The sequence below is a fragment of the Mirounga angustirostris genome, unplaced genomic scaffold (genome assembly GCF_029215605.1).
Source record: "Mirounga angustirostris isolate CCGP_5_RB_7025 unplaced genomic scaffold, mMirAng1.0.hap1 SCAF_9, whole genome shotgun sequence".
Taxonomy (NCBI): Eukaryota; Metazoa; Chordata; class Mammalia; order Carnivora; family Phocidae; genus Mirounga; species Mirounga angustirostris.
In genome coordinates this window covers 73,270,628-73,284,853 of record NW_026991717.1, presented here as the reverse complement: position 1 = coordinate 73,284,853, position 14,226 = coordinate 73,270,628, and the positions used below count along the sequence as shown (strand labels likewise).

Here is a 14,226-nt window from a genome sequence, read left to right as displayed (position 1 = left end):
CTGTTTCAACAAGCCTTCCATGTGAGTCTGCAGCATGGCCAAGTTTGAATTATCACTGAATTTATTTAATCCTCACAGCAAACCCATAAGATTGGCAACAATATTATTGTCCCCATTTTCCAGATATTAGTGGAATATCTGCAGTCATAAAATGACAAAATCTAAGATGGTAGAAATATGGAATACTTATTGATAGAACATAAGTTTATGTACATATTGTATGTACACACAGCATCTATAAAGAAGAATCTCTCTCTCTCTCTCTCACACACACACACATAAATATTTACATCTTTTTCTTTTTGAATGATTTTGTCAGAACAGATGCCAAGAGATAGATTCCTGAGTCAATAATTATGAGTACTTTTATGTATACTATGATGATTTATTTTATATGTAAACCTGACTGAGTCACTAGGTGCCCAGATATTTGGTTAAATATTATTTCTGGCTATGTCTGTGAGGGTATTTCCAGGTGAGATTAACATTTGAATCAGTAGACTGAGTAAAGTAGGTTGACCTCCACAAGCTTCTACTTGGAAAGAAGTAGAGAAATAAGAATAGTTAATGTGATTCGGTAGGAAACCTTGGGTGTCATTTTTGTACTCACAGAGTTTCAACAAAGTTTTGTTTTCATGTTTCAGAAGCAGCCCTGTTGAATCGGAAGGTACTTTTACAGAAGAGACTTTTTTTTTTTGTAAATACAGAAAGCTCGTTTAATTCACTTCACAAAAGCATGTATCTTTTCTGCAATTAATATTTAGAGACCAACTGAATTCACACTAACACCAACCGTAAATAGAGGGATACTTAACTGCAAGAGCTAAAAAAACGCTACTCAACAAAGTTGTAATGGCAACCAACACACCATTAAAGACATGGAGTCCCAAACATGGCTAAGTGTGGGCACAGGATGGGTCACGGGGGTGACCAACTGCATCTCACAACACCACATCATGGATAGGGTAGGGTGGGGGGAGGGGGCCTGGAGGGACCTGTTGATATGTTAACTGTGATGCATAAAGCTGAATTTTGCAAGGGCACAGAAGATACAAATCTTCACCCCTTCAGGGGCTTTATCTGTCCTGGTAGTTCATGCTGCAGTCTGCACCATGTGATGACTGGTAGGAGTGAGGAGGGCCTGAGCTGTGCCTAGAAGGGCAGAGAGGAAGAGTCTCAACCAAGTCAGGAAGGTAGGAAAGCCCGGCTTGGGGTGAGGGAGCTGTTGGTAGGCCTGTCCAACGGAGGTGGGAGGCTGTGAAGGGATAAGAAGGCACAAGCTGTGACCAGTTTATGAATTGTTTTCAAATGTCAACCAGAGGAGCCTAGGCATTGTCTCAGAGAAAACATGGAGCCCTGGAAGTTTCTATAAATGACAGATATGTAAGAAATGCATACTTCTTTAGAAAATTAAATCTGCCAACCATTTGGTGAAATGAGCAGCTCGAAGACTAGTCAAGGTGCTCTTGCAATTATGCAGGTATGAAAAGGGGCCCAGCTGAACAGGTAGATAGATTATAAGGAGCTGAGAATTACTGGATAGGGTCCACTGAGATGGGGTAGATCCTGGAGAATGTTGTCATTGTGGATGCTGGAAGGAAGTCCAGACCGGCCCAGCAGCTGATAAAAGGAGTTCATCTGTGAAACAGAGTCAGGAAAATGTTCTAACAAGAGGGCCCTAGAACAGGTTTGGAAAGTCAAGCGACTCGTGGTAAGAACAGATAACCACTCACGTAGCATTTGCTGTTTGTTGGGAGCTGTGCCTATAACTTCTTTTTTTTCCTTCGCTTTCTTGAGGTGTAGTTGACAAATAAAAATTGTATGTATTTAAGATGTACTATGTGATGTATTGATAGATGTATACATTGTGAAATGATTACCACAATCAAGCTAATTAATAAATCTATCACCTCATATAGTTAACCTTTTTCTTTTTGGTGGGGGGTGGTGAGAACAATAAAGATGTACTCTCTTAACAAATTTCAAGTACTTAATACACTACTGTTCACTATAGGCACTGTGATATATATCAGAACACCAGAACTTATACATCATGCATAGCTGATATTTTGTACCCTTTGAACAACATTTCCCCCACCCCCCCAGCTGTTGGTAAGCACCACTCTACTCTGTTTCTAAGAATTGGACCTTTTAGATTCCACATACAAGTGAAATCATGCAGTATTTGTCTTTTCGTGACTTATTTCACTTAGTTTTTGTGACTTTGTGACTTATTTCACTTTTTGTGACTTATTTCACTTATTTCACTTATTTTACCAGTTCCATCCATGTTGTCACAATAACAAGATTTCCTTCTTTATAAAGACTGAATAATATTCCTTGTGTGTGGAATCAGATTTTCTTTACCCATTCATCCATTGACAGACACTTAGGTTGTTTCCATGGATTGACACTTGTAAATAATGCTGCAATGAACATGGGGGTGCAGATATTTCTTTGAGATGGTGATTTCATCCTCTTTGGATATATACTCAAAAGTGGGATTGCTGGGTCATGTGATAGTTCTAGTTTTAATTTTTCTAGGAACCTCCATGCTATTTTCCATGATGGCTGTAACCAATTTTTAAAATAACTCCATAAACATGATCCTTAAGGCAAGTATATGGGGTAGATATTACCATCCACATTTTACAGTAAAGCTGAGGTTTAATGCTGAGATTCAAAGCAAGGTCTTCCTCGTTCCAAAGTCTGTGCTCTTTCCTCTAGATTAGTGCTTGTCAAACAATAATGGGCATTAAGTCACGGAGGGGGGGTGTCTGGTTAAAATGCAGATTGTTTCAGTAGGCCTGGGTTGGGTCTGAGATTCTACAGTTCCAACAAACTCCCACTGATGCAGATGCATCAGTCCATGGATCACACTTTGAGTCACAAGATTTTGCATGATACTTGTTTTTGTTTTTTTTTCTCAGAGTGGTTAAGTAACTCACCCAAGTCACACAGCTGGTCCTAGTAGAGCCAGGGCTTTTGAACACAGGTCTATTTGGTTACAAAATTACGCTCTTAGATATTAAGATAAGCTGTCTCCCTTTATTAGCAGGAGACAGGGCCCCCAGCTTCCAGTCTGGGGCTTAAAGGAAAAATCTAATCCCTGAGTAGATGGGAGTCAGCAAAACTAAGAGGGTCCCCATGCCAGGGCCTCTGGCAGAGGGAACACGACCAGGGCTCAGTTACCAGACTGGGGCACAGTGTGGAGCCCAAGAACAAGATAGAAGCTAAGTTTCTGGAACTACTGCACAGGGGCAAGGACAACTGGATGCTGAGACTCCCAAGTCTGGCCAGAGCTCATTCTATGCCTCCTGCATTGGGGCTGATCAGGGACAGGACTGACCCTGCAGGTATGACAAGGTATAGCAGAGGAGAAAATGGACACAAGACTGTGAGCCAGGTTACCCTTCATACCTTCCTCCCCAGGATCCTTGGCACTCCCCAGGGAGGCTAGGCCTTCCTAAGGCTCACCCATATCCTTGGGGGCTATAGACCCCATTCCCTGCACTCTCATTTCCCACCCTCCAATGTCTTGATTTCAAGACTTCCTCCCACCTCAGTCCTCCATGTGCACGCTCCCTGTTGGCACGACAGGATGGTTCCATATTTCAGGTGCTTATCCTATCGACCTTGCTCTGTCAGGACCCATAAAAACTGTCTTTTTTTTCCTCTTTCTTCCTTTTTTTCCATTCATTTTTCTTCCCTTTGATTGGCCAGGGCATAAGGTAGGTCCCTGGGAAGTCAGAAAGCAGAGGCCCTAGTAATGACTCAGTTTGGCGGCCGCAGTAGGGTGTGGGGGGCCCATGGGAGCAGCACAGAGCAGGGTGAGAGTAGAGAGCAGGGTATTTCAGATGCTTCTGGGCTTATGCTTTTGCATCAGGAAAGCCGCCATCCATGCTACCCCAGCTGTCGGCTCAAGGGCTTGATTAGAGTCATCAACTATATTAGGCTCTTGGACAGAACTTCTGTTGACTTTTGGCTAAAGGCCGGCTCAGAAGTTCCACAACAAAGGACAGGTACAAATGTGAGCTAAAGGATAAGTTATAGAGCCCGAAAAAGAAAAATGACCAGATAAAATTTTGAGTGTGAAAAATGAGACATTTCAGGATTGGCTTTGCCAAAGAAATGATGAGACATTATCACGCCAATGTCAGTGTCGTGAAAATAAAGTCTTGTACACAGATACAGATAATAGCTTCTGCTACATACTAGGATAATTTCCCATGACCTGAGAAGCCACCATGTACCTACTATCACTTCTGCCCCCAAGCAGAGTCTCTCTGTCCAAGTGCCCCCCTCTCCTAAGAGGATGATGTTCAAGGGGCAAAGAAGAGCCAAGGCAGAAAGCGGGGTGTGTTGGCATCCTCTTAGATATCATTTATCAGCCTCCTTGAGTCATTTTAAAATTCATTTTTGTTCATTTTTGAGAGCTAATTATAGGTTAGCCTCTGGAGACTCTGGTAATCATGCAAATGCAAGTTACTTGAGGAGAGACCCTGGAATCATTCATGGCTTGAGAAGCCTCCAAAAACTCCAAACATTTAATTTTTGTATATCCCAGTTAAAAAAAAAAATCTCAATGTATATTTTGTCCATACACATAAAAGGGTCCGGATGGATACCCTCTAACTACTAACCGTGGTCACCTTTGTGGAATGGGACTGTGAATGGTGGAAGGGGCTTAGCTTCTTTTGCCTTATAGAAGATTCATTGTTTGAATGTTCAAAGTCATGAGCATTACTTTTATAACTGGGGACAAAGGAGAGAAGGAAGAAAGAGACTTGAAAGAGAGAAGAATATACAGAAAGGCAACAAAAATACAGAGAGAGGGAGAGAGAGAAAGAAGGGAAAAAGGGAAAGAGAGAGAGAGAAAAGGAAGGAAGAGGAGCTCCCTCCACCCTCACCCTGAATAAGATCCAGGGAATCTCATCTATGTCCTTTATCCTGCAGGAGCAATTGGAGCCCTCAGAGGAACAGAGAACAGCAGCTGTCCACCTTCTTTGGTGTATTATTCATCATGTATTTATTTTATTTCAATTTGTCAGAGTTGAAAGGGCTCAAGATAAAAATATACATAATAATTTTTGGTCATTTAAAATATTAAACAATGAATAGCATCTAGGGAGACTAGGGGCAAGAGGCAGGGAAGGGGAGGGGAGGGAAACACGTAAAAGGAACATATTGAGCAAGAAAGAAACAGCAGGTTCAAGTAAATAGCAACACATACCAGTCTGCTTAAAAACCCCAGGAGGCCACTACTCCTTATTTAAGCTGTGAAAGCTTGTTCGCTAGAGGCTGGGCCAGAAAGGTAAACCTAGAAGACTTGGTCTCCCTTTTTCCTTCAGAATGCCCACAGCATTGGCCAGTGGCTGTGGGCGTGGTTGCTCAAGATCCAACCCTTTGTCCAAGACCCACCTGGAGCTTACCTTCCAGAGAAGCCTCCCCTCATTGCCCTCTGCCCTGCGTTCAGTGACAGCACATCTGCATTCCTGTATTTACGCCCTCAATTTTTCAGTGGTTTTGCATACGTTAACTGTTGTCACTCTGGACCTGTGATCACGTTGGCCGTGCGTGTTCATCGATCTGAAAACTCTCGGAGGACAAGGAGGCCTCTGACCTGGCTCTTTGCCCCTTTCAGGTGCCTGGTCCACAGAGAGTGTGCAGTGACCTTCCCATCCCTTCCCACCACCTCTCCATGCTCTTCTGCAGTGACATTGCCAGGAGCCAGAAGGACCATTGTTAGCAGATGACCACGCAGGCACGGCTGTCTAATTCTAGCCAAGGGCATAGGGGAAAGGACAGAACCCAGGGACCTGTGGCCTCTTCTCTGAGAGGACACAGGGCTAATAATAGGAGGGGAGATTAGGGAGGGATTTGAACTGCATTGTTATCTCACAGGAATGGCCTCTGAGAGCCTTTTTTCCAAGCTCTTCCAAGAGCGTCACCACCCCCTCCTCTGCCCTGTGTCTCCGAAGGAGTGCTCACTGTCTTTCATCACTTCTTTCTCTCCTCTTTCCATCTGCTCTTCTCTGTTAACCCCCATCCATTCCTTCCCCACCCTATCCGTCCAGCCCCCGTCCTCTCTAGCCCATCCTCAGTCCTCATCCCTTTTCTGTCTCCTGCACCTATGTTCCCTACTTCTCTGCCTTGATCTGCTTCCTTCCACCACTCCCACAAGTCCTTCACACCAATTCTTCTTGCCCACTTCTGTGTCCCTTCTGGGGTCCCCACCTCCTCTCCTCCTCCCAGGCTCCCCACTGTCTTCAGCTTCAGGCACCAGACTTGTTTTCTAAGCTGGTGGCCTTTGTCACCCGTTTCCTGACACATGTGAACCAGTTTCTCCTTCTCCTGCCTCTATGCCCTTGCTATGCCCTCCCTCAAAGCTCAGCTGGACAGGCACAGGTAACAGAGATTGGGGTGGGCTGACAGCCTCTACTCTCCTAACAACTAGAAATCACCACCACCAGGCACCAAGCATTGGGACACCTCTGAGAACAAGACTCGGGGCATGCAGGCCATAGGAGACACCTCCTTGAGCCCAGCCACAGCTATTCTTAGGAACCCAGTACCACAAAAGGGCCTTTTGCTTTGTTTCACACCACCCCCATGGAGCTGCTCTTGGCAGCCACGCTGTAATCTTAGAGACAGGGGGCCCAGGCACGGAGAGGCCAGGCTGGACACTGTGCCCCCTGCCCTGATTGAGACTCTGACCTTGGGGCAAGGTCACCTCCCCCCACGACACACAACCACATAGCTCTGCCACTCTCTGCATTCTTGGCCTATTCACTCCACAGCTGAACCTCAGCTCTACCAGCCCCTCCTCCCTCTCCTCCACAGGACCTCCTGGCCTGCCGCTCTCACTCAGGCTCCCAAAGGACCCTTTTCTGGCTCTTTCCCACTCCCAACAAACCAACTAGCTCACCATCTTACTCCTGTCCCCGCCTCCTTTCCTGCTCAGAACGGTTCAGGCTATTTTGATCTAGTAAATCCAAAGCCCTTTGATAAAAGCCCTTCGTTTCCTGCTGCCGGTGGGGAAGCTAAGATCCCAGCTCTGGTGTTTTCAGGGTGGAAGAACCTGACCAGCTCTCAGTCTTTAGTCTGGTCCGTGGCTCCAAGGTGATCAGGCAGTCAGGCTTCCCACTGCCGCTGAAAAACTCCATTGGGAGAATACAGCAACCAGCTCCCCGGGCTCCCCCTTCGTTCCACACCAGACCCAGGGAAGTCACTTACCACCTGCTCCCCAGGGCTGGAAGGACCGCGTAATGTGTGTATCTCTTTGTGTTCTTAATCAGTTTCTAATGGTTGTGTGGACTTTGGGGCATGTGCAGCAAAGGGCTGGAAGTAAACCCAGGCTCACACAGCCCGCAGCAGGAATGCTGCACAGAAGGGTCAGCCTTCCACCCTACATCCTGCTGCAAGAGACCAGCAGCCATCCCCTGGCTGGGTTATGGGCTGGGGCAGGTGGAGGCACCTGCGCGGTCAAAGCAGCAACATCATCTTTCCAGGTAAAATAAAACTACTGAGGCATTAGCAAGCAGAAGAAGCCCAGCCACGGGCACTACTCTGTATCACTCTCTAGGGTGACTCCCCGCCCTCCGGCCCTACTTTGTCCTCATACCCTGGACCACCGGCAGCCAAGACCTTTCTCAGGCGAGTTGGTGAGGGCCAGAGGAGGACTGCGTGGCTTCCCCAAGCTCTACTCTGAGCTCCCAGGAAGTGTATCTGGACATGAGGAGGAGTTGGCTGAGCTTTTCGCTTGCAAGCCTGCCTTATGGTGGTGGGTACCCCAACTCTCCAGGTATTCCCAAACCACCGCTCAGGCTTCCAGAGAGAGAGGCAGGAATAGGAAAGCAGAACCAGAAAATGCAGTAAGGGAATGGGGGACAAAATCAGGGCATCTCTTATCACCCCCTCTTCATGAGTTCGGGATTGCCCGATCTTAAAAACACGACAAACCGTGTTACTTGACCCTCTTCCCTTCTAGCTGGTGTCTAATCTCTTTTACTTCACTGCCAAGCTCCTCAAATGCACGGTGGCCACCCACTGCCTCCCATGCCTGGCCGCTCATCCTTTTCCTAATACCTCCCTGCAGCCTGGCTCTGCCCTGTGACTCTACAGAAGGTCCTTGCTCCAACGTCACCCAAGTTCCTCCTCTCTGTCTCCCCGCCACTCAGTCTTTCTTTGGCATCTGACACTGTGGCCACCTGCTCCTCTTGAAACACTTCTTCTGGTTTCTAGGAAACTGCCCTTTTCCGTGCTCCTTGGCTCTCGGGTCACCTTCCCCCTTCTCTGTGAGCTTCTCTTCCTTCTCCCGTCTTTGCACCACGAGTATCTCCTGGGGCTTTTTCTCTTGTCTCCAACCTCATGGCTTTTTCCATTCCCTTTCCCGCCCTGACCAAGGCAGTAGGTCTCAGGCACCCGTCCTGCCCCCCAGTCCCACCATTCCAACTTCTTACAGGGATACAAAATATCCTCCGTCAGCTGTCCCACTGTTACCTCCAACGCCCTACACCAAACACTTTGTCCTTCCTCCTGTCTGCCGAAGAGTTTGTCCCCCTTGCTGCTACCCCCATCCTTGCCGACATGGTGCAGTCATGAGCCTGCCTTCCTCATTTCCTGTGTCCAGTCTCTCAGCAAGGCATTTCTTTCTTCCTTAGAAACCCCTCCAGCCTTGCCCCTTCCTCTTCACATCTGCTGGCCCTGCCCTCCCCCCGACCTGGATTGCTACTCCTCTGGGTCTCCCTGTCTCCAGCCTCTTCTCCCTCAAAGCACCCAATGATTCCCTCCGCTTGGCCCCTCCAATTCTACTGTCATAATGTCGCAGTGACTGCCCCTGGTTTAGAGCTTTAGTCATTTTTCATTGCCTCCAGGATATTGTCCATTTTGCTGGTCTGGGAAACATGGCAGTCTCAGAGCAAGAAACTTGGGTTTTAATCCTAGTGCCACACTTGCCGCTTGACCTTCAGCAAACATCTTGACCTCTCTGAATCCTGTTGCTCAACCATAAGATGCAATTTAGTTGGCAAGCAAGTGTACGATAACATGTATAAAATGCCAGGCTTTGTGCCTGCACAGGGAGGCATTCCACACACAAACAGCCGTCTCCCCTCTTCTACAGTGTGGCCCCACCTGAAGCTCCAGACTCCCCAGAGTCTGACCAGGGATATGTCGCCTGAGTCTTCATGACTTCACCATGCCGTTTGCCTGCCATGCTTTTGGTCATGCTATGATTCTTAGCCACATCCCCATTCCCAGTGCTTCTCAAAGGCCTACGCTCCCTTCAAGCCCCAGTTTCAGGCCCCCACCTAGAAAGCTTTGATGGTTCCAACCCACACTGAACAAGAGCTTCTCTGCCCTTAAGTTGTTCTGGATCTGGGCCACACCGTGTAGCCCTGAACCATTCTCCCTTGATTTCCAATATGTTACCTGTGGTTTCCCGAGCTGATGGCAATGCCTGTGGGTCAGACGCCATGTATCCTTCTGTAGTCACCACAGAACTGGGCACGCAGCAAGGCATCTGATTAAGTGACTGGCTGGGACCAGCTGGGGGGAAAGAAGGATGAGTTAGGCTGGAAGCTGGGAGGGAGGCACTCCTGGCAAGTTCACGAACACCAGTGCCCTGTCTTCAGACTGGCTGTAGACAGCAGCTCAGACTCTGTGTCTTAGGCATGTGAGGAGATGTGCACCTACACACGCATGTATGTGAACACATGTGTAGGTGTGCATGCTGTGTGCATTCACCTGCATTTATAGTTGGGGGGAGAGGTGGAGAGGTAGGTGATGGGCCAGAGAGGCCTGCTTAAGGAAGTGAGGCCTCTGACAGAAAGAATGAAGTAGAGGATCCCTTCTCCCCTTGGGGAAGCGGGCAGGAGATTATCAGCCTGTTGGCTCCTCACTGAGCAATTACCACCTGCTCCTTGTAAATCGCATAGGCTGTCCATACCTTGGGCTGATCCAGGCCTGGCGGCTACTGCCCCACAGATGCCCATGAGCAGAGCAGAGGACTTTGGGTGGAGGAGCAGGGCTTATGCTGGGTCCCCAGCTGGGGCCCAGCAGAGAGACAGCAGTGTAGGGCTCCAGCTCTAGACACCAAAGTATCCAGCAGGCAACTCCAGGATGCTGTTTCTCAGTTTACCCAATTATTTCACATCACAATACCCTGGCCATTCTCCTTCCAGAAGTTTCTAGCCCCCCGGTATCCTAAGTCTGGCTCCAGCTCAGTGGTGATTAGGACTGCTGAAGGAACCCAGGTCAGCCCCATCACTGAGGGCCTCAATTTAACCTGCCACCCCTCCACAACCCAGCTCCCGGATCCTAGAGCCAGCCCAGCTCCACCGGGCAGTTCCACCCAGGATCCCTAAGATCCTCAGCCAGGACATACACAAAACAATCTGGCTGACAGTTGTCTCGAATGGCCAAGCAGCCTCCCCCTGGGGGCCTCTGTTCCCATCAGATGTCCTTGGCTGATACCACCACCGAGCCTGGGTGACTCCTGGTGGGCCTCGCATATTGGCCTGCCGTGAGGGCAAGTCCATGGGCAACAGTCAGGGACGGCTGCCTCTCCTGGCTTCAAGGCTAGACTGCAGGCCTGGACTGAGCCTAGGACAGTTTGAACACTTGGCCTCCTGGTCATGGTGTTCCCAAGGGCAGTCCCGACCTGGACAGAAGAGGCCACGGGATTGCTGGATCGCTGATCCACCCTGGCCTGGACGATCCTTGCACTGAGTGGCCTTAATGAGGCTGCAAAAGATGCAAAAAAGCAAAGAGCCCCCGGGCCAGGTAACCAGTCCTACCACCCGCAGTCAGGTCTGTGTTCCTCAGAGTAAAAGCTGCCATTTCATGAGGACCCACTGTGTGTCTGGGGCTGTGCTGGGTCTTTTACCTGTGCAAACCACGATGGACTTAATAGTCCTGGAATGGAAATGTGACGATCCCCATGTGACTGATGATAAAACTGACTCAGAGAGGTTCTGTGACTGACACTGAACACACAGCTGGGAACTGGCAGGGACGGGCTTCAAACTGGATCTTTGTGACTGACACGGAAGCTCACCAGGCTGCTCCTTGCAAGCCCTCTGAGGCCTCCGGCCTTGGATCTAGACTGGCTATGCCCCCCAAGCCTCCTTTTTAGTGAATTGTACCCCTACAAACACTCCCTAGAGGCCAGACCCACCTTCCCAAAGACCCCAACCTAAACTGAGCCAGCCCCAGCCCAGCCCTCTCCCCTCTTTCCTTTCCAGCTGCCCACTGTCGATCAGAAAGCAGAGACTGGAGTGGAGAGTGGGGGCAGGGTGTGGAGGGGTACAAAAGATTTTGGAGCGAGCAGGAAGACAAAAGAATGACAAGAAGCAACAGCTGTTTGTAAAGGGAAACCTGAGACAGGCTCAAAGCCCGGGCCCTAATCCCAGGCTCGTGTGGAGCCAGGGTAGGGGTCCCCCCAAGGTCAGGGATTCTAGGGCTGGGCAGAGAGGAGCACTCAGCCCCACCGCAGGGTGGGCCCCTTCTCCCATGTGCTCAAACAACTCATGCCTCATTCCTTTCCCTGGGCCAAGCCCCCTGCCTTTTCCTCCCCCTCTTTTGCTCCCCTTTCTGGGGTTTGGGGCTCCTTTCTGCATTCCCTCTTTCCATACCGAGGTCCGCTCTAACTTGCTCTAGCGCACCCCCTCCTTCCCCATTCCTGGTAGTAATTTTAGCAACTTTTTCTCTGAACTCCTGCTGGCATGTCACAGCAAATGGTCCCTGTTTGGGCCTGACACTTGATCAGGGTGGTGACAGAGCCCAGACAAAGCAGGCACCATGCCGGGGAGGGGAGGGCAGGGCAGGGCAGGGGAGACAGATCACCTTCCTTTCTCTCCAGACCTTATTTGGTCTACCTTGGTGAAGTTGCCCTCCCCCCAGCCCCTCTTTATTTATAGCATTTTGCTCTGCTCTCCTTTGTCTTGTCTGCTCTCACTCTGCAGTACACGCCGCACTATCCCCACCCACCCCCACATGGTGGGGCCCCGGCCCCTCACTCTCCCCACCAGGAATGTGCTTGCCAGCAAAGGCCCTGGCCGTAAGCTGAGGCCCAGATCCCACTTCTACAAACAGTTGCATAGAGCTGTCAGGAGGAAGGGTCTTTATTTTGGTCCCTCTTAGGTCCTATTGACTAGAACAATGCCACATTAGTAGGAGCTCAATAAATACTTGCGGAATGAAGGGATCAGCAAAGCTGCTCGGTCTCAGACAGTCGCTAGTGGAAGGAAGAGAATCCTGACAGAGCCACGAGCAGGTGCCGGAGGGCTGGGGAGTGAGTGGGGGTCTTTAAGGATGTCAGACCCTCCAGTCTGTCTCCAGATCCTAGGGATATGAGGCAGAGAACTTGGCAGCAGGGAGGTAAGATCCAGCCTGCAGTGGAGTGTTAGAGCTCATAATGCTGTAACACCAATAGGTCAGCGCCCCCGAAACCCAGAAGAAGGAAACCAAGTTCAATGGATCTCCTAAATGTAGACAAGGTTTTCCAACTCCACGGCCAAGGAGGCTGGCCCTTGGTGAAGACATGGACTGTGAAAGGGCTTGGCATCCTCTGCATCTCAGTCACCTGCATCTGCACCACCCGAGCCCTGGGAAATCAGGCAGGGGTGGTGGCTTTGGGCTTGGGAAGCTGCAAGGGGAGGATAAAGAGAGGTTTTTGCCCTTTGTCACCAAACCCTGAGGTCTCTACCAGTGGGCTTAGTTCCTCAGCCGCTGAGAGGGCCTGGTCCAGACCCACAGAGTTTGTCCTGCCAGTCCTGTTAGCAGCAGCCCCTGTGGTTGGGGATCGACCCTCCACTTGCCTGCACCCTTCCCCCCACCCCACGGCTCTTCAAGGCCCCCAGACTGTGCTTGGGTTACCAAGCAGCCCCTCCCCACTGGGCCCCCACCTGATTTTGCCCTTCCCTGCTGTGCCTACCCCACCTTCAAAATGTACCTGTTCTGTCCCCTGCCCCCACCCAGCCTGCCGCTCTCCTTCCAAACTGACAGCTAATCAGATGGATTAATCCGCATGCGCTGGAGAGCTGTGCTCAGGAAGGAGGGGGATTTCAAAGCAAACCATGCAGTGGTTGCCTGGACACAAAGCCAGTGAAGCTTGCACACGAGGTAGCTAGAAGAGGGTGGCATTAGCTACATTCTGTGCTCACGGGGGGCTGAGCTCCAGCCCCCTTTCCTCATCTCCTTTGTGGCTGCTTCTAAGGCCTGCAGGAAAGGGGGACATTTTTCCTGTCCTTTTGCCCCACTTGCCGAAACACTAGTCTCCCTGGGTCTGGAGAGAGACCACTTCACAGAACACAAGAGGATCGGTGGGCCAGGCAGCAGCTGTCTTCATTAGGGGTCTCCTAAGTCCGAGCAGCTGTATATCTATGCCTCCAAGAGTGTCTGGCTCTGGGCTAGAGCATTCAGTACCTGAAGGCTGAGCTAGGAAAATGAGTCAGGCAGGGGGCTCCACTAGGACCATCAGGCGGCAGCTGGGTCTGCCCTCTGAGCACAGCGGGTCTTTGCCTCCTTGGACTTCCAGCCCTCCCTCCACACGCTGGCCTCTATCCCCCATCTGCTCAGCTCCCCCCACCACCTTGAATCTTGCTGCCCTGCCTAGCTGCATGACCTTACAGAAGGCACTTCCCCTCTCCATAAAATGAAGGACTAACGAATAGCCTGCCTGGCTCTGAGGTTCTGTGACCTCGACACACTGCCTGGCAGGTCCAAGGAAATCAGTGCCCAAGCCAGAGTCCCCATCTCTAAGCTCCCTGGTTGTTCTTGCCACTTGGCTGGGAAACCTCTTTCCAGCTGCCCCAGTCTAGCCCCCACCCGGGGAGCCATGTCCCCAGCTCTGCCTTACCCCTCTGCTGCTGACACTCACCCCCTCCTATCTCACAGTTGGATGTAGGACCCAGGCCAGGAAGCAGAGAGGACACTGCGCGTGGGGCTGGGCCAGCTCAGGGGGCAGGGGGCAGAGGGGCAGCTGTGTCAGAGGCCAGGAGAGCCCTGGGGGAGGGCCAGGCCCCGGCCTGCCTGAGGTCACGGTGGTCTGACCAGTCCCCTCTCCTGCCAGCTATGGAATGTGAAGCCTGGCCTGGGAGATATTTTGGCTGCACTTTGAGCCATCCCCGCCCCCTGGAACTCAGACCCTGCACACTCCATGCCATAACAATGACGACCACTTCCAATTGTTTCCTAGCTGGGGGGGGGGGGTGGAGCACTTTG

At 50.4% G+C, this 14,226-nt stretch overlaps 1 long non-coding RNA gene across 3 annotated transcripts; it reads right to left on the bottom strand.

The window, feature by feature from the left end:
• Positions 1-717: 717 nt before the first annotated feature.
• Positions 718-13,519, bottom strand: LOC123862388 (uncharacterized). Of its 3 annotated transcripts, none has more exons than XR_006795208.2 (3): positions 13,429-13,519; positions 9,433-9,549; positions 718-1,255 (listed from the first exon to the last, which is right to left on the bottom strand). It is a non-coding gene; the product is annotated as an uncharacterized LOC123862388 (long non-coding RNA). The 3 variants fall into 3 exon arrangements; XR_006795209.1 differs by lacking the exon at positions 13,429-13,519 and adding an exon at positions 12,193-12,458; XR_008508203.1 differs by lacking the exon at positions 13,429-13,519 and adding an exon at positions 12,193-12,458 and having other exon boundaries at positions 718-1,152.
• Positions 13,520-14,226: the final 707 nt, after the last annotated feature.